Source organism: Passer domesticus, chromosome 4, assembly GCF_036417665.1.
Source record: "Passer domesticus isolate bPasDom1 chromosome 4, bPasDom1.hap1, whole genome shotgun sequence".
NCBI lineage: Eukaryota > Metazoa > Chordata > Aves > Passeriformes > Passeridae > Passer > Passer domesticus.
Window position 1 is genome coordinate 58,011,139 of NC_087477.1, and position 24,099 is coordinate 58,035,237.

General features: G+C 41.1%; 1 long non-coding RNA gene across 1 annotated transcript; it reads right to left on the reverse strand.

The window, feature by feature from the left end:
* Window positions 1-10,980: 10,980 nt before the first annotated feature.
* LOC135299312 (uncharacterized) lies at window positions 10,981-24,097 on the reverse strand. The gene is made up of 3 exons (XR_010361303.1): window positions 23,881-24,097; window positions 14,315-14,423; window positions 10,981-11,965 (listed from the first exon to the last, which is right to left on the reverse strand). It is a non-coding gene; the product is annotated as an uncharacterized LOC135299312 (long non-coding RNA).
* Window positions 24,098-24,099: the final 2 nt, after the last annotated feature.

A 24,099-nucleotide genomic window follows, 5' to 3' on the forward strand; every position in this document is an offset into this window, starting at 1 on the left:
AGGAGGCTGTGGTACAGCTGTAAGAAAATACTCAGAGAACAGAATTTGCACTTGTTCTCATTTGTGACTGACCTCCATTCCCTGAACTTTGTCTTCATATAATTAAATCAAACATTATTGCCAAGAGGCCAATGCCAGTATTTTTTGCGGGCTAATCTTTATTGAGGACCACAACAGGCTTATGGGTTTAACTTGTCCAAATTAATAGGGAAGACTTTCAGTTGACTGATGCTCCCCTTAAGTCATTAGAGCAATGTCAGTTTATCCTGGAGAAGAATTTGTCCTTAACTGTATGATGGATGAGGCTCTTACTACAATTATGTTCTTTCCATTGTTAATTAGAAACAAGTAATTAAAGAGAAGTGATCCTAATCACTTGATTGGGAGATGAGAAAGCAAAAAGAAATGGAAAGTAAAATATTCTGGCATGAAGGGTACAGCAACATTCCATAATGATTTATGGCTTTCCCCAGGATTATGGTCAGCTGCTTTCCCAAACACCTCCCTTGTCCACTCCAGATGAGCTGCATGGGGTTCAGTAGATATGATATGGGTGTCTGCCTACTAAGAATCAAGGTACAACCACAGTTCCTTTTTCACTGGCTAATTGATATTAAAGACAGAGCTCTAATCACATTGTAATGATATTTAGTTATAAGCCATTTGGGACGATATTTGAACCAGCAGCCTCATGGGACAAATAACATTCAACATCCCGTGTTCTCCCATAATTGGCCAGGAAGGCTGAAGGAAGCTGCTTCCCACAGACATGCAATCACATCCAGGAAATGCCCAGCCCAGAGCAAACAGCGCTGTGTTTTGCCACATTTGTCATCTGACACACTGTTTCCGCTAGCCAAGACTGAGCTGGTCAAGCCAGAATGCCAAGGGGAGCTCTTTGCATTTGCTCACACTGCTAAATATGCTGTCTGCTGCATTTCTCTGGTTAATCCTTTTTGTTCCAGCTGGGGAAGCAGCATAGTTGTTCTGGTTTCTAAGTCCCATATGATTCCACTTCCAGTTAGACAAGTAAATGTCTCCAGGACACCACGGCTGGCATTATGAAAAGCCCCATGGGTGAGGAAGCAGTGGAATCTCTTTAGAGCTATCAGGGCACAAAACTTCAAAGCTGGCATACCGAACATGGAATTTTCTACAGACCTCATAGGAGCTTTAGGAAAGCAAATTCCCTGTGCAGTCTGTAGGCACAGATATCACTAAATTCCTTGTGCTGCCTCAGCCTTCACAGGCAGCAATTCAGTTGCTTATTGCTGTGAAACTTCTGAGTGACTGCAAGGAATGCGGCAACAACATGTAGCAAAAGATTGGGCAAAGGACAGCTTAGAAAAGGTGTTGGTAAACGCTTTGTGTAGAGTCTGAAATCTTTGTTAACTATCCTTCGCAAGAATGCTTAACCTGCCAATTTATTTTAATAGCATTGTATAAACAAAGGCAAAAAATCCCCTCAGTCTTATATTTCAGTTTCTAAGTTCCACTGTCTTTTCCCTATCACAGTCTTCTGTAACTTTACAGTAGTTCCTCAGTGTCTTGATGGCTGGAGTGGTTTACCCCTGCACACGGGGTGGGCAGGCTGTTTTCCTGCCAGGTGACACAGTCCTCCAGGTTCCACTGCCAGCTTCAATCCAGGCTCTTGGGCCTCTCTGACCAGGGAAGCTCACTTAGGCAGAGGAGCTCTTTCTTGTTACCCCACAGCAAGAACCACCATGGTGCTGCACGGGGGTCAGACCAGGCTGTCCCCACCTCTGCAGAGCCACCACGAGGCACTGTGCCCCTGATGTCCCCAGCAGCTCCCCTGACACCACACTCCCTGGCCTGGGTGGCTGCTGTGCTCGGTGGCAAGAGCCTGTCTCTGCAGGGGCCACGCCTGCAGCCCTCCCTTACAACACATCCATGTTTTTAAGACCCTGAAATATGAGCAGAAAGGAGGATTCTCTGTGAATTATAAATTGTGAAGAGTGACTCTGACAAGAGAGAGATGTATCAATTTTTAGCAATAGCTCTTTTGGCTAAGCTTCTCCAGCTTTGAGATGAAGAGAAATGGAATCAGGCCTACCACAATGTTTTGCTGTGCTTGATTAAATGCCACCCTACAGAAATAGGTATAAGAAAAAACAAAAAGCATTCTAGAGAATTGCTTAATGTGAAACTGTTGATAAATAGGTTTGAGGTCTCACCAATCAAATTATCTTCCATATGATTCTTTGATATTATTTCCCTTCCCTTACATTGTTTCTATGCAAATTCTGTCTGAGATAAAAATAGATGGTAATTGAATTAGAAAAACCAAGACATATCATCATCTGTTTTATATCTTCTGGGCTAAAATCTTCAGATCTACTTAGGATAAAGCTTCTTCTAATTTCAAAGGTCGTCTTCAAAAAGACACAATACATTACAGGCAAAGTCCTAAGAATAGGAGTCCACTGCCTCATTGGAATTTTAATTGTCAATTGAGTAATGGTCCAGACTGCAAGTCTCCTGGAGACAATGTTATGTAAGTGGAATTTGGCTCCCTGATCTATACTGAAACCTTCTGTACGCTTTTTTGAAGTACGTAAGCATTTATACACATAGAACTGCAACATTAGCCCACTTGCCTCCAAGCTGATACTTTCTTAGGTAACAGCAATAAAAGTGGAAATCAGGTAGAAGAAACAAATGACAATGAAGAATAATTCTATGTTCTCTGACTGTGGGATCACTATCACTTAAAATGGAAAAAAAATGCAAACCAGTCCTAACACAAAATGATCGACAGTGTCTAAGCAAAGTTGGCCGGAACAAACATATCAGTCTTGTGACAAACTTAGCCTTTTTAAATTTAAAATCCAAATTATTTGTAAATGAATGGCCTCTTTTCATATATCAGCCTTCCAAAATGCAAATCGTGGCATGCAAAAATAATTTCAGAAACTCAGTTACCTCTAGTCATTCATCAAAGCACTAATATTACTCCTTAGTCAGGGTTAGAGAAAAGTTTTAAGAGTAGTGCATTAGCTTCACACCCTCTTAACTGAGTGCCTGAGGCTGTACTTCATATGCTTGATAAAATGGCACTCATGCTCTCCCATGTAACAGAAAATCAAGGCATTAAATATACCTTTTTTCAAGGGAATCTCAGGCATAGTTGATAAGGTCATGCATATTGATATGGTCTATATTGATTTCTGCAGATCATTTGATTGAGGAGCAGGTGATATTTTGTTTTTAAAATGTTGTGAGGAGAATAACAAAGTACATATTAAAATAACTAAAAACTGCCTCATTGGTGAATTTCGTTATGTCTTAATGGAGATGTCACTGTTACCAAGGTCATTCCAGCCCTGTCTGTAGAGACTAGTCCCTGAGCCAATACTGACAGTTTATCAATCATTTAGGAATGTGAAGTATTTGATGGTGGCATTCATTGTAGAGCAAAATAAAAATAATGGAATAGCAGACTGGAGAGGCTGAGTTATCTGAATTGCAAGGCAAGTCAGTGACCATCTAACCTGCACCGGGGAGTCAGGGACACAGGTGATGGCCACAGACTTGTGATAATGGCCACAACTCACAAATTGTTGAAATTAACTGTACGTACTACCATGAAAGACTGCCATAAGTCTTCAATAAATATGAAGAGAAATAACAAAGAGAGGTAGCAAAAGGGACCTGGCCCTGTGCACAGCCTAAAATTTAATGAATTGCTAAAATTTATTCTTTTGCTGAGTTTATACATTGAGGAGGATGTGGGAATACAAGAGGGAGCACAGAAAATGTCTTTAACTTATGCAGCTTCTCAAAGAGACATGACATGCCATAAAAAAGATTTATGTTCATCTAGGGAGAAACAGAGTACAAGTTTATTCACGCTGGAAAAGACAAGGTTTGAGAGTTAAGGTTAGATATATGTGACTATTTATACTTGCAAACAGCCTGTAGGAACTTATTACCAAATGCAGATTCCCAAACACAGGTGGCAAGTAATATCTTGATATGCCCCAGGGCATTCAGCCAGGTCTCCAGATGGCATGGAGGACTCTGATGTCCTGCAGCCACAGCAATCAGAGATCAGCCAGGATTCTGCCTGCCCCAGATTCCCAAGGACATCTCCTATGGGATGTCACCTTAACAGGATTCAGTGTGAGATCAGACACTGCTCTGGAGGAGTAGGATAATCTGCTCTGAGGAGAAAAGCCCCGTGGACAGAGGTGACTGCTGGATGGTCACTGCACTCACCCAGCCTCTCTTCTATGTGGCCAGGGACTCCCCCTGTTACAGATCCCCTCCCTGTACCCAGCCTGGACATACCCCCAGTATTCCTGTCATACCCAGTGCTGTACTCTAACAGTGGTCAAAATCACACCTCAACGTTCAGGGCCTCGCTCGCCTCCTGGGGGGCTCAGGAAGGTGATTTTGTGGTGCACAGTGATAGTGCCGCTTGATAAAGAGACCCAGATGTGGACCAGGATCCCACCACAATAGACGTGGTACAGCAGGGACTGAAAATGCCATGAACATGGCTCAGTGTGTCAGACTTTCTCCCCTCACTCCAAGGGCTGGGATAAAGCTGATAAAACCTGCTGTGTGTTCCAGTTATCTGCTCAGAGTGCAGTCGTGTTACATTTGGGATCAAAAATGAATTTTCTTCAGCTTATACTAACAAGGATCAGAGATCTCATCTGCTTTCACCTTGGGGCATATGATTTCATCTATAACGTCTTAAAAGCTTCAGACTAAAGCCTTCGGTCTAAAGTCTTCAGACATAAATGAAAACAAATAGGTGAAATTTTTGAAGTTCCTTATATAAAGGGAGTATAAATAAACAGTGAAACTATTCTTTCTTCTACACTTTAATCTCTGTAGAATTAGTAAATTCATGGAGCATAAGAGAATTGAGATTGAAGAAAAGCAGGAGAGGCAAAATGCAATTCAAAGTCTAGAACTACAAAGAGAATAATATCAGTCATTTGTGCATCCAGGATTCAAAGCAAATGAATAAATGCTTCTGAATGTCCAGTTGTACACAGTCCGGTACAAACTGTACACAGTCCAGTACAATTTGTCTCTGCACTCAAAAGGGAATCCGCTCAGTGCAGTAGGACTACCCACAAGTGGGAAGTCAAGACTTCATCAGCTCAAGTACCAAGTTTTGAAGTTCGTATCTGGAAGGAGAACTTTCCTTCATGCATTCAGAAATTCATAAACATGGAGAAAACATCTTGCAGCATGACCATCTGGGATTTTAAAATAATTATTTCCATCTCTCTGTGGTTTTTTATGTTGACCACCAACCACCAGCTGCTTAATTCAATCCCACTGATATCAGTAGAAATCTAATCACTCGACCACAAAGAATGGGCATACTCTGGATTCCTCTTTTTTCCTTGTAGGCACTTTGTTTCTTGTGTTCTGACATTTTCTTTTGGCCCCATAGCACTCTTGGCACAAAAGGAAAGATCTGTTAATCTTACTGCAGTATTGCTAAAGAAGCCCAGTCATGAATTAGGATCTCGTTGCACCAGGCTCTATATAAACACAGAATGAAATGTTGATACCTAAATTAGGCTTTTGGTTGGAAGCTATTTACAATCTAGACTGTGAAAGGATTAACTTCACCTAAATGGCATGGAACAGTGAGAGGTATATCTGTGCAATTGTCTCATTGTTACAGCATCAAGCACATTTGATTTGAAAAGGATTGTGAATGCATGCCACAATCTGGGCATTACACAGCCTTGTAAAGCATATGGGCCATGGGACAAATCCCTCAGCACATCCAAGGCATGTGATTTTCTTATGGCCAAATCCTGTTTGCATAATTTCCTTCTTTTATTTTAGGATTAGAATTTCTGCTCTTCAGAAAAAAATAGATTTTTATGCCTCCCTTTTGAATTCTTTTGCGTATGAATTACCTGGTGTGTTCCCCACAGCTCACTGCTGCACTGGAATGCCATGTAGGAGCCAAAGAGCTTTGTTTAAATGCTTTGTGAATTGCCCTACTGTTTTTTCTCCCAAAAACACAGTCTTGCATCCCAAAGAGCACACTGCTCCTCAGCTCTGTGGACTTTTTGGTGGAATGAAGTAAAATGCACTACCTATTCCCAAAGGTAGGGAAGAAAAAGAAAATTCAATATTTAATACTTAATCTTTAGATTTTTCAAAATATTTATCAAAAAATTCTCTTCAATGCAATATGCAATGAGAATTGCCTATGCTTTAATGCATGAAAAGTAAGTTGTCCTAGTACCTTTCTCTTTCTAGTTTCTGGCTTCCTTGAGATGCTAACAGAACAACAGATGGCAAATCTTGCCTTCCATTTGGCGTCAGTGGAATTTAGGGCACGCTGCAGTGATGAAACAATGGAGTTGGGGGGGATATCTAAAACCAGCAGCCTCAACACTGAACTGTGCTGGAAAACAAGCCAAGGAAAACTCATGGCTCTACTTCTAAACAGTTTCAGGTGTGCATGATAAGAGTCAGAAATACCAGAGAAGGCAGGCAGTAAAGACACACCAGATACAAACAGATGTAGCGTGTTATCTGGTTCTGGTATAGATGCTGACAGAAGCCTTTAGGGCTAAGAGCTAGCTGTGATTGATTTGTGAATGTCAATGTGTTTTTACAGTCAGGTCTTTTAGATGATGCTGATTGTGAAATAGCTTCAGGCTGTTCTGTAGCACCAAAGAAATGTTAAGAAAAATTACATAACCCAGTACTGAATAAGTACAGTGGACACACAGAAACTCTGACAATTTCCTGTTCCCACAGAAGAAATAAAGAGGGAGGACAGAAAGAAAAAATTGTGCCCTGGTAATATGGTGGCTGGCTGTCAGATCACCCATGCAAGGTCTTTAATGAAGCTGATTTCCACAGCTAATGGGGACAGCTTTAATCTCATGTTGTGAGAAAAATGGGGCTGGACCTGCAGATAAACATTTTGTCTAGATCCTTACTGTCCTCAGGCTGTTAAAATAAAAACCAGATTTAGAAACATTTGTGTAGCAAAAGCAATAAATTATAAACAAGCGTGTAGACAAAAGTGGGCACACAGGAAAGACCAGGGAGAATGCTGGAAAAGTGCAAGAAGCACCTATATTGGTGACTGCTGGGACAAAGAAAGGTAGCATAGCAAAGGACAGGCCCACAGTTCAGCCCCCAGACACAGCTGACAGAGGAGTTTCTATCACTCTTTGAACTCTTTGACCAGGAACCTTCCTAAGTAAAGAAATATTTCCCTATTTGATCTGTCCCATGCTCAGTTCGTAAATTCTGCATCACAGAAAGCGTCTCGATCCCACATTATCTTCTCCCTGCCAAGAAGAACATGTTATGGGACTTGCGTTATTGGTTAGCCACTTGGGCCGAAAAAAGGATATTTTATAATACTGAGGTTCTGGGAATGCTTTTCAAACACTGTATGCCTATCCCATGTGCCAGACTGTCGCACTAATTGCCCCTCCTATGCCATTTACATGTGTGTTCTCAGGCTTCAAATACTCTTTACCTGCTAAAATAAATAAATACATTAAATAATTTCCTCTGTAAAGTTTTCTTCAAGCATTTTCTGCTTGCTTTTTAACAAAATCAGGCTGAAATATAGCGTAAAGATATTAAACCAGATGCAAAACGTTTTGTACTTGAAATAAGAAGAGTTTGTGATGACACCTGTATCTCTAAAACATTTAGTAGGTTTCTGTTTTTTTCCAAATGAATTCTCCAGGCCAGTTCTATTGAGGTTAATTTCCAATGTACCCAATAGCACTGTAACTAGGCATCATTAACAAAATAAATCTAGGAGAGGCAATTCATTTTTCTTAGGTAAACAGTTATAAGAAGAATGTGTATCTCTAACAAATGTTTGGAAATGTCCCTTCTCATGGTGGTAACAAATTACAGAAAAACACAATACAGTTTTATTGTAGAAATCAACTTAACTTGCTAGGAGACAGATTATAGCTTCGGAAAAAACCCACTGATTGGGCTGCTGAGGCTAGAAAATTGGAAGAGACTTTCAGGCTTGCTTAGAGTGGGGGATTAGCATTGAATTACGACCTGATTTACAGTGTTGTTTGTCGATACCTACAAGATTCATTGAGCACTTCTGAAAACAGCCTTGCACAGGGCAGCAGGAGCAAAGAAAAGGTTTACTAAGTAAATGTCACTTATGGGAAATGTCAAAATGAACAAAAGTTTAAAAACATTGCCCCAAATGATTTGATCAAGCCCACACAGTGTGTGAGTGAGCAAAGGATTAAAACTAGAGCTCACGGCCACACCTCCCCAAAGCCATCATGTCCAGTGGACTCAGTCTGAGACTTCTGGGAGAAACATAGTTTAGCACAAGAATTTGGCTATTGAAATGCTCCTGGTTCCTGAAGCCGGAAGGAGGTGAGTCCAACCCTGAATTCACTTTGGAGTGAGGTGTATTGCAGGAAATCAATCACTGTGAAATTCCAGGTGGGGAGAATGATTTTTCATGCTAAGGAGTGTAAGTCTATCGCATGCCTGGATGATGTGGTCTGGAAATTTGCCATGAAGCAGATTCCTGCCCTAGGTGACAAGACAAATTTCAGCAAGCAATCCATAATATGTGCTGTGAACAGTGAAAGAAATATTCTGTAAGCGTTTAATTGTATGGGATGATGTTACAGTGTTGTGCCTAAAGGCAAGGGTACACAGCACTTCTTCCAGCTCACCAACAAGCTGAATGGAGGGGCTTTCACTATGCAGCAGTACTCCAGGGAGGAAACAGGGATAAAAACAATCAAGGAATATATCAACAGAGAAATATGTCACTTTGGAAACATATATTCTGCAGTAGTTTGCATGGATTTCTACTCTAATATTTCTAAAATATTAGAGTGGGTTAAATTCTGTGAAAAGTCATTTGAGGACAGATTTATAATCTGTAGTAGGACAGGGATAAATAATGAAATTTTCATCTTTAGGCTCTATACATGTATTTTGTTCACTAGATATGTAATTTAACCCACAAACTTTTATTCTAAATTTATAAGGAGCATTCATTTTCTACTGTCAAAAATAAGTGAAGAGAAATTTCAGTATTACCTGTTTGAACCTTTAAGTGTAAGAAATTGCCTGTGTTAATAATCGGCTATGTTAGAAACTTTAAATGTTAGAAACCTTCTAATTTAAAACTACATTTAATTTCAACTCTATATTTTAGATCCTTAAAATCTTTGGAAAACCACAACCAAACTGAATGATGTAAAGCGGAATGTGCTTCCAGGATGTGGGGTTTTGGTCAACAAACACCACATTGGGTTTTTTCTTAGATGATGGAGTTCTTCTAAAATCCACTTGAAAAGTTCTCAGTTGACAGTACCATTGAACTAAAAAAAAAATCACATATAGGGCATTTCTTAGACCATTATGTAAAAATTTGTGAAGAACAGCCTCTGGAGAGGAATAGTGGGCTGCTCTGCACAGCAGAGCAGTGTTTGTCACACAGAGTTTCATTATTTTTGCCTCCTGAAGTTGTGTCCATCTGTGATTTTTGTATAGTGTTCATTACTGTGGAATATAAGCAGCCACAGACTGTTTATGAAAAGATGGTCATTGCTTTGACTTCAACATGGAGACTGCCCTGAATTTTAGGCTCAAATCTTTCTCCTTTTGAATTTAATAAAAAAAATCATTTAGGCAGAAACTAACCCTCTTTTATATTGCTCTTAAATTATAGCAGCACTGAATACAATTAAATTCATCAGGCAATTAAATTTAACTTTGGAATATGGAATTAACGTGGAAAATGTTCCAAATGGAAGATGTTTAAACAGAATTTAAAAAATGTTAGGAGTACATTACATAAGAACATAAGAATAGTTTAACTGCATGAATCTGGAGGTCTGTCTCATTTGCTGTACAACATCAAAATCTGTCTGTGATCCTGAGCATTCTCATCACTTTGCCAGCCAGTGACAGCAAGGAAGAAATGCCAGGGTTTGGCCCTGTGCCTGGCAGAGGTGCACACTTCCTGACAGCAGATGTAAAGAGTAAAACAGGCACTATAGCACACGTATGATTACTCAGTGGGAACAATGTTAAGTAGATTAATGAGAATCTGAACTAGGATAAACTTGAAGTTTCAGTGAAACTAAACCAGACAGCTTCACTCTGACACATGCTTACATGACAGTGCTCCGTCTCAGTTTACAATATTGAAAAGAAATTAAAACCACAAGCATATCTAAATGCTATCCCCTTCTGAAACGTATTTTTATTAAAATAGAAGGTGCCTTCAGATTGTTCTTCATATTCTGTCTCCTATTATCCCGTATGCACAGTTCTCAAATCCATCCAAATCCCTTGCCATGTTTTTTTTTTAGCTTCTCTGTCCCTACACTGGAGAAATAGAGATTTTTGAAGGCTGTGAGCTCAACTGCACTTTTCACTGTGTAGGAGGAAATGTCCACCATTATTCTGTTGATGTAAGAAGTGTATCTTACATGCAGACTGTGCTGAATTTTACAAATTTGTTCATCGTGGAATAATCATCTGTTCAGCGAAGGTTAATGATGTGAGGAGCTTAAGGCCACTCACTTCTCTGTTAATGAGGCCATTACCAAAGACAGCAAACAAGCTGGCCATGGTGCTGTGCAGGGCCAGGAGTTGGGCTTGGTCATCTCTGAGTGTCCCTTCCAACTCTGCATTATTCTGGGATTCTGCAAAGCTGGATATTCTTGCTGTTGTGCCAAGGGCAAGGAAACAGAGGAACCAACCCGCTGCGCTTGCTCATTCCAGATCACAGAGCTCATTTGTACCTGCCTAAAGTCATAGGCACTATGTTTACATATTACCAACGTGGGATTTACAGGCAGGCATGAAGACCAACTGTGGCAGCAGTTTCAGTTCCAACATTTGTGGGCAGCTACTGTCACCTCCAGGGAACCTGGCTGCCACATTTCTTCCTGCTGTCACCTGAGAAGGCACCTGCAGCTGGGTTCCCACTCTGTACCAAAGCCACCTGGTTTGGGTACATACTTGAGGAAGAGTGATGGGAAAGTCGCATTAACGCAGACTTTCCTTACCTAAATGCTATCTAAGAAAGCAAAAAAGGTGTATTTGTATGAGCCAATGGAAAAAACAGCATTTGTTAAAAATCAGATAGTAGCAATGATGCTTTTGCTTTGTCCTCCATTATAAAGCATTTTGCAATATATACCTCTCTTTAGAGATCATACACGTCTCTTTAGAGATTTGCAGAGTACAAAGGAAGAGGAATGCAGCCCAGCAGCTCTCATCATTATATAAGAAATTATTTATTCACAGTTAAAGTAAGCGCTACATTTTGCTGTGTGGCGAAAGCTAAGCATAGCTAACTTCAGATTTTTATAGCTTTTCAACACAAGTACGATAAAATGCCATATGGTGCTCTTGTAACTGGGCAAAGTCTCCAAAATCAGCATGATTCCCTTTCCAACCCACTTGGTGCGGTGCACAGGTGCAAGGCCAGGTCCCCTGCCCGGGACGGCCCCGGAGCCGAGCCCGCCCCGGCCCTCCAGCGGGGGATGCAGCCCAGGAGCCGCAGGCAGCCTGTGCAGGCACTGTATTCGAGAGCAAATGTCAGAGAGTGCTATTTGACCCAATTCATGAAACGATCTTCTCTGGCTCTTGCTGCCCTCTGCTGTCCCAGGCCGAGGCGGCTCGGAGCGGGCTGAGGGGCCGCAGCAGGGCCGGTCACGGCGGAGCACCCCAATCCGCCCGGGAACAGCCCCACAGCTGAGTGCCGGCAGGGCTGAGGGGCCGCAGCAGGGCCGGTCACGGCGGAGCACCCCAATCCGCCCGGGGACAGCCCCACAGCTGAGTGCCGGCAGGGCAAACCAGCCACAGAGCTTGAAACCGGGTCGCTGCGAAACAACTCTGAAGTTTCTCCTGTGGGGAAACTGCTCATGCTTGGTTGGTGTGGGACAGCAGGGTGATGTTGGTCCTGTGCAGGGGTCTGGAAAGGGAGAGCGCGCTGCAGCCAAGGGACCTGTAGGGTCTTGGCTTGTCATATAAATACCTACATTGCAGTTACAATGATTCCAAATGTTTTTAGCATCGCATATAAGTGAATCCAAGATGTTCAGTTCACAATACTTTCATCTTTAGCAACAGTAATCAAATACAATATGGCTGTTACATTATTTCAATGTTCTGGGTCTCTTGGGTCAGCCACCTCTTTCTAAAAAGGCACCCTTTCTGCACTAACAAGCCTCTAGCCAGAGCAGAGTGGACACTTCAGTGATATTTCTCAAACACCTTTCCAAATGTGTGAATGTACTGAGAGACTCTGTTTGAACACCTGTGGACCCAGTGGGAGCTCTCCTGCTCCTCTGACCAGCCCATGCTGTTGCTCGGAGTCACGTCACCAAGTGGCACTGAGACACTGAGGGGGGACACTGAGATGCAGAAGAGAGCACCTCAGGGCAACCACAGCACGCTGTTGGTTCATTCCCCCATTGATTCAGGTGCCACTTGTTCCTCACACTCCTTTAACAAGGACTTGCATGAAGATCTGGGTGACTCCACGACAAGATTTGTGTTTCTTTAAATGCTCGTTTCAATACCTGCTCTGTTACATGGATTACAAAGCACTCTTGAGCCAAACCTGTCCTGCAGAAGATACAGGTAGCACTGAAAATCTTGGTGCAATTGCAGCTCTAAATGCAACATTATTTTCATCTGTAACTTGATTGTGTCAAGATTTTTCTAGAGTAAAAAAACCTAGACTGCAACTAGATCTACAGCATGCCCAGGTGGACAGTCTCCCTGGCAGATTTCCCACTGCTGTTCCTCTATTATATATCCTGCCTCATTGGTATTTCTAATTGTGAAAATGGCATTGGCAAATAAGTATCTTACAGCAGCACCTGCAGATCACCACACACTAAAACACGCTCAAACACAGATGATCGGTCTCTAGCTCTTATGCAATAACCTAGAAAACTGTCTTCCTTTTTTTTTTTTTTTTTTTTTTTTGTTCTCAAAACTTGGACTAGGCCCTGATATAATTCTGTAAAGTGGTTTAGGGTGAGGAAATATTTATTTTACAACACTGAAGAGTGTTGACAGCTTGTTCTTTGACAGTTTGTTCTCAGGCATTCCTCAGAAAAGGTGGGAGTTTTACAAGGAGGAATGAATACCTGCAAGAAGGCCGCTCCTGTCCTGGAGTGTTAGTTGGATGCCAATAAACTACTCTTTCAGGCCCAGACCTTGGTTTTAAAGGCACTACAGAAAATTGGGTGCAGCCCTCAAGGCACTGGAGCCTTCCTGTCAAAATTCCACTCACATTTTTTTTCTTGCAGATGTCAATTACAGCCATGACAATGGGAGAGAGAGAGATTGGGTGGTGAGGAGTATGATTTGTCCAGGTGACTGTGGGGTCAGAGAAAAAAACTTAAAATGGAAGGTGCTTGTACCATTATGAAATGCCAATGAAGGAAGATGGGGGAAACAGAGAGGAAGGTGGGTTAAAGCAGAAATTCAAGAAGACTGGGGAAGAAGCTTCATGGAAGAAAAAGAAGTATGTGCTGTCAGGGTATCCTTTCCTTCAGATCCTGGAAAGCTACCTCAGTTTCCCCAGGTTCTCTGTTCTCATGATGAAAGTAACCACTATTTGCATATCTGGGAAGAGCAGTGTTCCAGTCCATGTATTTTTTTCCCCTGAAATGTAAAAAGGGATTTTCTGGAAATAAAATAAGGGAAAAAAAAAACCCAACACTGAAATGTTCAAGAAACACTTCAGAAAACTGAGAAAAACATCCAGTTTTCACCCAGGACATTGACTAACATGCAATGAAGGAATCATTTGACATACACTTAGCCATCTTAATCAAAGGCAATATTGAGCCATGGCTTATTGATTTGTTTGCCAGCAGTGCATGAGACAAGGTTGTCAGAGGAAAGGAAAAATTACATCTTATATCATAATGTTTATAATACCAAAGGGAATTGAATTGCTATTACATATTTAATCTGGCATTTCCTCACTTTTGAAGGTAGAATTTTGTAGCCTGAGTTATAGTCCTTTCCGGTATCTCATTTAGTAAGCAATAAACATACAGGAGAAGATTTGAATTGGAGCTCTGAAAGGAAGGAAGGTGGATGAGATTTCTCTAAAGCTTTGATATTCTGAAGTCAAATGAGCAAAATAAAACCAGTAAATGTAAATGTAGATACAGACAGACTCACCTCTGGAGCTTAGGCACTTATTAAAGCCTGAATAATGGTTAGCACAAAGAAGCCCTGGCCTTTAAACTATGCTACAATACAAACACATAATAAATATTTGAATTAAAAATACTACCTTGACATGTTACTTTCCATTAGAGTTTGTTTTATGCGCAGTCTCATTCTTCAGTCTGGGTTTCCTGTTGCTTCTGGAGTGTGTTTGTTTACCCCAGGCCAGAGGGACTCTATATGAAAATATGCCACAAAAGAATATTTCAAGCAGAGCATGGGGCCCAGGCAGAGCCATTGACATTTGCATTGACATTTGTGAATCATTGAGATCACTAGCCAGCCAGCTCTTCCCATCAGTGAGGGTAAGCTGCTGTGCAGAATTTGCTGTCAGCCAGGTCTTCTTGGCATGTACATCTCTATGAAACAAGAATGAGGTTAGCCAAGGTATCTATTTACAGCATTACCAGAAAGGTAATAAAACAGAATAAAGATGACATAGGGAGTAATTTATTTTAACAAGTAAATTTTTTAACGTACATGGAAGGGCATTTCAGCTTGAATTTCTAATATCATATTATTCTGGACTGTTTTATGACCACCATATTCATTCGGTTGCTTAAAGGATTTTGGCTCAGAAAGCAATTTGGTTTTAATATTACTATTTATACATATAAACCTGCAATGCATAATTCATGCTAAAAGCCAAGAGCCTGTGCTTTGGGATTCAAGACTAATGTATTTCATATCATGTTGCTAAATTAAAAGTTAAGAAAAGATTTGGGAGTGGAAAGAAATGAGAAGGGACATGAGTTCCTCTTTTTCTCATGCTATGAAACACATAAAATTCACACCATTTAAGAAGTAAAATAAATTATCAAGGCAAAACATGAAGCTGTCTTGGAACATGCTGGAACTTGTCTGGAAGAGTTACTAAATTACAAATACTAATGGCTTCAGTGATTGCTTGTTTGCTTGTTTTTATTGAAATGACAGAAAATGGAAAAGCTGATGCATAAATACATAATCATGCTGTATCACCATACTGATGAAAATCTAGTAGGAAAAATGGGGGATTTTTTTTTCTATAGGGAACACAGAAAGGTATTTTTATTTTTTCCCAAGCCTCCCCAGCTGAAGTGGATCAATTTATTTTCAGACTGTGGATATGTGAATACACTTTTCTTAGCCCAGCACTCAGCTAAGAAAATTTGTGCTTGGGACTTATGCTCTTTTCTTCAAGCTTTGGCAAACTGGCAATAAAGCTTGAAATGCCTGTTGCAGAAGGTGATGATCACTGGGAGCACCAGTGTTGCCACATGCAGTGCCTGAGCATGATCTTGGACAGCAAGGAGGGGGTCAAATACTCTTGGCCAGCAACCTACAGCTTGAGTGGTGAATGCAAGCCAAGGCTGTAAAACACACTTTTTCATGGTGCTGTATCATGCTTCAGACGTGCCTCCTCAGGAGCCTTCCAGCAGCCAGCACAAGCCTGGGAATCACAACTGGCTTGGTGCAGCTCCAAATGTGCCAAGCCCACGCCTGTGGGAACTTTGAGCTCGGTGCAAGCACAAAGGACATGAGGCAGGCACACTGCTGCCTGGTTACTTTACTTCAAATGCTATTGCACACTGAAAAAATAATTCTTAAGGCAGTATGTCCTTCAACATAGCATGCAAAAGTTCTGTTTATGGGCAGATTTCCATTATCACCCTCCTTTTTATTTAAATGCCCTCTCCCACTTCTCCTTTGGGGTATATGATCCTTTGTATGTTTGGTCTCAGTTCAGAGATGAACTGTGCACAGTATGTGGAAATTATTGGAAAACTCCCTTCAGCTATTTTTGAGGTATAGCAGTGTAAAACAGAGCCCTCCACTCCTCCCATGCTCATATACACTTTTTTTCAGTTCAGTTCCATTTCTCTCCCCTCAGTTGCTGAGTGTCTGTGACAAAAAAAGAAAAAAACAAAACACCAGAACAACAGTTTCTCAGTTTCTCACCAACTCTCCCAAGGACTTCTCATAGCAAAGCCAAGCTAAGCTAACAGGGATTGCAATGGAATGAATCTCACATCAGTTGTCTTTAATAAAACCTGAAGATTCCACACACACACACAAAAGTGAACATAACACAGTTCTTTAAGTTTTTATTATTAAACTTGTGTGAATGTTTTTCTGTTTAAGAAACAGCATTTTTCATTGTACACCTTATTTTGATTTTGCTATGATTGATAAAAAGGAAGCATTCCAGAACTGCTTTTTTCCTTAACTAGCATTTAACTGAGACAGAAAGCAAACCTTTGTTCCACATCTTTTTCTTTGTTTCTCTGTTTACCAGTAAAGCTTATCTTTAATCTTCAACAGCTTTGGAATGATTGGAAGAAGTTACTTTGATGGAATCTTAAAATAAGGCACACCTGTGAAAGCAGACCACTGGCCCAAAATAAGCTTGTTGATCTCACACACATCAGTGTAAAACTGTAATTCCTCTAGGCTCACACCAGTGTTTCAGAGATCAGCACCTGGCCTAAAATACTTAAGCATTACATTTTTGGAGCTTGATGTTGATGCTGGCTACAGTTTGGTTTAATTTAATGAAAAAAGATACTGTTTCAACAGCTGGAGAATCAACTCCAGACAAAGCATAATGTTGTGATTGCACCACATTATATAGTGGAAATCAGTTGCAATGCTGTTCTGAAGGTGAAAATCCATTTCATACAGTTTTGGCTCCAAGACACAGCCGTCCACTTTATCTCAAAATTGCACAGAGCCTACAAAAATGCCAGCATCCTTCAATGTCACCCAGATGAGCAATTTAAGAGGAAGGCTAATCCCAAGACCACAGCAGAGGAATCCAAGATGGAGAAAGCCAGACAAGGCTCAAGCATGGCTGGAAAACACTTGCCCTGTGGGTGTTATTTGGAAACATGGTCCCCCAAGAACTGATTGCCTAATTCCACTATGAGGATCAGATAGGATGAAGCAGTTTTACCAACTGAAAAATCAATTGCTGTCTAATCAGGGAGAACAGGGTCAATAGCCATTCATCTTCTTTTCCTTCCTGTAGCATTCACACCATTAGTTAGCTTCTAAATCTTCCTCCACTTTCAAATTTGTTTACAGCAGCAGAGAGCAAGTAAAACACCAGAGCAGGCATACAAAAAACAGGCTCGCCAAAAGCACTCTCATGCTAATAATACACATATTTTCAGTCACATATGTGTATTGTGACTTACTTCTTGATTATTTTTTCTTTTTGGCTAAAGAAACAGTGAAAATGTTGAAGGTGTATCAGGTCTCATTATATGGCAAAACACCCGGATTCTGTAATGTGGGTTATCAAAGCTGAAACCTCACAGAGAGTTCTGTTTCTTCTCCTACTTGTTTTTAGTGTTTCATTGCTTAAAATAAAAGTGGTAGAAAGCCTTACTTTGCACTAGATAAGGCAGAACATATTATGTTTCTGTGCCTGGATACCCTTCCTATTTTCCATAAACAGATTTCTGAAGGGTAATTTTGTAGCATTTTCTAAATGGCCATGAACAGCTGGAAAATACAGCCAAAACCTTAAACCATCTCCACTGATCTTCAGTCACAAATACTGCTGCTATCTATCCATGAAATCCACATATGCCTATAAACTCTTCATGTCTAACTTAGAACCAAATAGGCAGTCTTTTTCTGCACACTGTTGGGATGCAGTCTGAAACTGATGGTAGAAAAGAGCTACAGAAGGTGATAATGCAGCTTAAATCCTGCCATGAGGACTGTTCTGTGCCTTCAGATGGACAGGCAAAAGCTTGTTTGAGATATTCTGAGCTGCCTGCTCCTGCCAGCAACATGTGTGCCTGCCTGGTGGGACATCTCACACTGCTGCTCAAGGAGCAGTGCAGAGTAGCACACAAACTGATAGAAGCCAGTGGCGTTACTCAAAGGCAGTCCTGGGGGTATTGAGAGTGTGGGAGATGAGGAGGCAAAGCCAGAACAGAAGTAAAGGATGGTGCTGCCAAGGAAGCAATGCAAGAGGCAGTCACTGGAGCTGGAAGAAGAGAAAATAGGTGGTAAGGAAGTAAGAGGAAGGACAAGCAGTAGGAAAGTCAGTCTGCAAAAGCTGTCAGCAGCTACCTTATTAGTTTGATTTTCTGGCCAAAGTCTCTACCAGTCATTCCTACACCTGGCCCTACCCACGGCTGCTAATGTGCAATGGTTGAAAAGACATTTATTGTTGATGTCTAAGACGCCAGTAATAGGGATTCAGCATATGAATGTTGTTATTAAAAACATGCACCATTTTCACAGCATAATCTTCTCTAGGATTGGATTCCAGAGCTGAAATCTCCTTCTGCTGTTGTATAACTTGTCATCTATTCCCAGAAAAAAATAATTTCCTTACATAAGTATTTTGAGACCAAGATGAAATCTGTTAACTTTTTCTTCAATCCCTCAGTATAAGGAAAACTTTACAGACTGAATCATTCTTGCATATTTCTTCCAAGAACCTTCCAATTTGACAATGTCCATTTTGAAAAGTATAGAAAAAGTCAAATTTTCTAAACCAAAAAAGTCAAAAAGCTGATTGTGTCCTAAAACACTCTGAGTTTGACCTAAAACCCAACACTCAGCAGAGCCCTGAGCTTGCAGAAGGGCACTGGAGAGCCCTCACTCCCTTTGTACATGAAGAATCGGCTCTTGGTGGGATTAAAGCCCTTATTTGAAAGAGATGTCTTGAAATCTTCATCACATCTATGTTTTGTTTTGCTCTTTCCAATCAAAGATGAGATTCTTATATAAGCAAACGAATGCCAGGGGTGCTTTGGTCTCAGATAAGAAACTAAGCCTGTGGAAACTTTCAGACTTAAATGGAAAGAAAGAATCTTCTAAATCTTCTGGGATGAAAGCATTGGATGCTAGGCTAGTCCAAAGAAAATCTAATTATTAACAGCCTGTTTTTTCTGTTTTGAGGAGCTGAAGAAGTCTTAATTTTGGTTATTGCTGTATGCACTTTGAACAGATGATACAGAATTTCTTTTCAGGTCAGTAATTTTCCTGGTGCTGCAACAGAATGGGTTTTATCTATCTTTCTTTGAAATTATCTAACCTTAGGCTTTTTTTTTACTTTAAAAATTCTTAAAGCTCTAGAATGTTTCAACAAAATACTGCAGTGAGCTTTATAGAAGACTTCTCTTCATTCTGTACTTGTCCTCACTCATGACCAGCATGAGAATGAGCTGACCATTTCCTATCAGTATTTTAAAAGTCAACAAAACTGTGCTATGTGCAGGTTACCCCCTGCTCAGCCCAGCAAGAAACTTTGCAAACCTATCCACAACAATCACATTACTTATAGACATCCCAAGGCTCTCAAGTCTCCTTTGCCCTCAGATTTCTTGTTGCTGCTTCATCACTGCCTACCTGAGAAATCAATAATTTCTGAGGGTCATATCTGGGTAATCTGAGGGCCATACTAGGGTAGGAAGCTTTCTCTTCACATCCTCAATCCATGCCCCAGGGGGGCAACAGACTTCATTAAGTGGGTAAGATCTGCATATTGAGCCTTCTGTTTTCTTTAAAAGAGTCTCCTCTGACAATGACCTGTCTTTTTCTCTATGGAAGTGGTTTTGATGAAGGGCATGCACCTCCTTAACCTCAGCAGCACCTCCAGGCTGTATAAACCATCATCCTTGCCATTGCTCAGTCCCACTTGCAGAGCCTTACACCTTGTGTACAAGGGCACCTGGGGCCTCCTGCATTGGGCAGGAGCTCAGGAGAAGCTTCACCAGGAGAAGCTTCACCAGGAGAAGGGCAGAGCCACCCTGGAAAAGGTGCCCAGGGAAGACAAGGAGTCTCTATACTTGACAGCATTTAAAGCTTGACAGATAAACTGGTGGCTGACCTGCTGTCACTTCAGCAATATACCTGCTGTGAGTATGAGGTTGAACCAGAGAACTCCAAAAGAAGTTCTACCCAGTAATTCTGTGATTCCATTATTCACTGGATAAACTTCAGGAGTGACCTAGGAGAAGTAGTGCTGATGAGAAACAGTATATTACACCAAGATATTATTTTCTCAGACAACTCACAGTTAGGCAAATAAAGACAAGTGACATTTAAGTTTGCAATGAATGACAATGAAGTGTAAATGCATGAAGTGTATTTCTTCAAACTTCTAAGTTAGAACAGCTTTGAGAAAAAGCATGAAGTTTATAACTAGATGAAGCACAGAGATTGTAACCAGAAGAAGATGAAAGAACCTTTGTAGTCTCTGGTACAGCCCTAAGTGCTGTGCTTTTAGTGTTTCTCAATGCTGCTGAGAAACAAGTCTGATTTCTCGTCAACAGTTTCATAAACCCCTGAGGTAAAATCTCTCAAAATCAGGGTGCCTGTTACCTACATAATGGTCAGCTGTAAGAAGCAGTTAAGTTCATTATGATAGCACATAGTGGAAGTACCAAAGCTTTCCTTCCAATCACCAGCACACATCTTTGTCCAAAAAAAGAGCACCTGCAAGACACATGGGTGGAAGGTTTTTACTGGACAGTGTTTTGTGATCAGTTGGGTGTCTATGAGACAGAGACAAAAAGATCAAAGGAAGAGACAGATGGTGGCAAGAAAAAAGCCAATAACACAGACATAACAAGGGCCAGGAATATGCCTCTGAGAAAAGCTAAAACAAAAAGGAAAAAAGAGCTTTTAGAGAGTTCAATGGAAAATAGACTTGAGCTGTAAACACAGGCCATGCCTGCAATTCTTGCTGTGGGAAGAAAAAGAGGGCTTTGTACTTTCTTTGAAATTAAATGGGATTGCATCAGAGAAACCTCATTTCAGAAAACATAAATTTCTCCTGGCTGGAACCTCCTATGACCCAGGGGTTTTATTTAGATTTTTACCCACTTCACATAAGTTTACACACAGTCACCTTGGAAAGCAATACTATTGCTCTATTTATCCCTAAAACAGCACTCCCAGCTCAGTAGTCAGTCAGTTATGTTTCTAACATGCCCACTGCTGTTGCACTGGAAGAGGGGCAGTTCAGGAGGGTTCAGACAGGCTTGTGAAGTGGCCATGTAATGGGACAGGAGTCAATAGTGCAGGGCAGAGTGCTGGCAGGTGTGTTTTTCAGTGGCTTGTCTCTCATCTTGTACTTGCCTTGTTTCTTGTCAAAATGGGTCCTGAGAAAATGCTGGCACTGTCAGACCTGACAAAAGACTGAGATCATTTGCCCTGATACTGACAGTATTTTTAAAATGCAAGCGAGAAAGGTGTTGTTTCCCCATTCAGGAAATTGACTAAACTGGGGAAACTGTCTATTTCCTCATTTATATTCCTTCTAATCTGCTAAATGTTCATGGAATACAGTTAGTGAGATGAGAATTTGGAGTTATTTGTAGATGGCAAGACATGCAATCATGGAATAACCGAATTGTTGGAAAATGCCTTTAAGAGCATTAATTCCAACCGTCAACCCAGCACCACCACTGTGTTTACCATTGAACCATGTCATCAAATGCCACATCTTACCCATCATTTAAATACCTCCAGGGGTGATGACTCCACCACTTCACTGGACAGCCTGTTCCAATGCTTGACAACCCTTTCGGTGGAGAAATTTTTCCTAATATCCAATGAAAATCTGGCACAAGGTTTCCTCTCATCCTGTCACTTGTTAACCAGGAGAAGAGACCAAGTCCCACCTGGCTGGAACTTCCTTTCAGGAAGTTGTAGAAAGTGGTTAGGTATTCCCTGAGCCTTCTTTTTTCCAGGCTAAACAACCCCTCACATCTTCATTGCCCTTCTCTGGACTCACTCCAGCACCTCAATGTCTTTCCTGCTGTGCGGGGCCCAGAAATGGACACAGCACTCAAGGTGTGGCCTCACCAGTGCTGAGCACAGGGGGACAATCCCTGCCCTGGTCCTGCTGACCACACTATTGCTGATACAGGCCAGGATGCCACTGGCCTTCTTGGACACCTGAGCACACCTGGCTCATGTTCAGCCTCTGCTGACCAGCATCCCAGGCCCTTTTCTGCTGGGCAGCTTTGCAACAACTCCCCCAAGACTGTCGTGCAGCAGGGGATGTTATGACCCCTGTGCAGGATGCAGCAAATCCTTTATACAGACATGTCTTTGCTGTACCTACACTGTGCAGAAAATATGGCATGCTACTGAGATGAGCAGGTTGTTTTCTTCTTGCAGTTCAGCATAACTCATGCTTGCCCCGTTTCCCTCTCAGTGTTCACAACCTGCTCTGAAGACAGCATCCCTCATTGCCATAAGAGAGCTTCACAGTGAGCTTCCTGCACAGCATCACTTCAAAGTAAGAGAGCTTCGCTGCATCCCTTCCTATTGAAAACTGGTGAGTCCCAGGAAGAGTAAGGCCAAACATTACCATGTTGGACAAAATTTTAAATTCCCAAAACCGGATTTTTTTTGTGTGTACTACTTTGTGTTTGGAGCATGACTTCCCTGACTTCAGCTGCAGCTGAGAAAGTTCAGCACGCCTACAATTCCTGCACTAAGAATAAAAGCAATGTAAAGTTATTGACAGCTTCTGAAAAGATTGGCTCAAGTGACTCAGCTATCACCACATGGGAGCTGTTTGACAGAAAAAGGGACAGTATCCAATTTTCCAGGCTAGAACATCACCCCCTTGCCATATGTTCTCTTGCTAAATTCTGTCTCATTCTCTATACTCTTCCCCATTTCTGGAACCAATAAAATGGGAACAGGTCTCATGGTGTCTTTAACCATGTTCCTGGAACTTTCTGTCCTGATTGCAGAATCAACCTTCTCATGAAAGACAACCTGCATAAACACAAGAAGTACCAGTTTTCATCCTTGATAATACTTTGATTGGCATGTATTTTGCTTGTTTCTCAAAAACAAGAACAAATCCCAAAATTTAACAATGTCCTGCCACTTGCAATGGCTACCAGGAGGTAGATGGAGTCTTTAAAAGGCGCTGCACAGACCTCTGCAGTTTGGCTAATGGCAGGGCAGAACATGGTGACAGGTGTCAGATACCACTACCAGGGACCTGGAACACACATATTGATGCCTGGCTCAGTTCTCCATCAGACTCTTCTTATTCTTTCAGCCCTATTAAGTCCTCATCTTTCCCTTTGGCCAGTCCCATTTCTTCTCATGTACATATAGTACCCTTTTCAGACCTACAAACCTTCATTCAGTCATACACAGTTTCTCCCACCAGGCTCCTGTTCTGGACTTTGATTTGAAACACATCACTTTTCCTTTAGAAAATCTTCAGTCAACAAAAGACTCTTTTCCCATTGTTTCATTCTCAGCAACATCTGAAAATTTTACAAAGATTTTCCAGCAGAAATCAGGCTAAAGCAGATGCTTACCATTGAAATGGTAAATGTTTCACAAAATTTTAAGTGACTGAAAACCAGGAAATGTTTCAGGCAAGAAGACTAGGTCTATCTCCAAAATGAATAAAAGTTGGTTGTATAAACCTGGCATTATATCTCCAACAGCGTAAACACCCTGCACGGATGATAATCACTCTAATATGAAGCATTAAAACACAAACAGAAAATAATAAAACTACACAAGCATTAAATACTGTATTAAAGCATTAAATACTGTATTAAAATTTTCATCCAAGGCTATTCATAATTTAATTTTAATACTGGAATATCAGTTGCCTAAAAATATTATTTGTTCCTTTACCTCCTGCCACATGGCCTCAATACCTGTGCTGGACTTGCAAAACTAAAAAGGACCTGTGCAGAGTATTCCCCTCCAGTTCAGACAGTTACTTCCAGATACCTTCTGAAAAACGCCCAATAGTTTCACTTCTCTGAGCTGCAAAGAAAGAGAGAAAGGAACAGCAATCACTTATTTCAACCATCTCATCAAGGATGGCTAATTGATCCCCAGCATTTACAG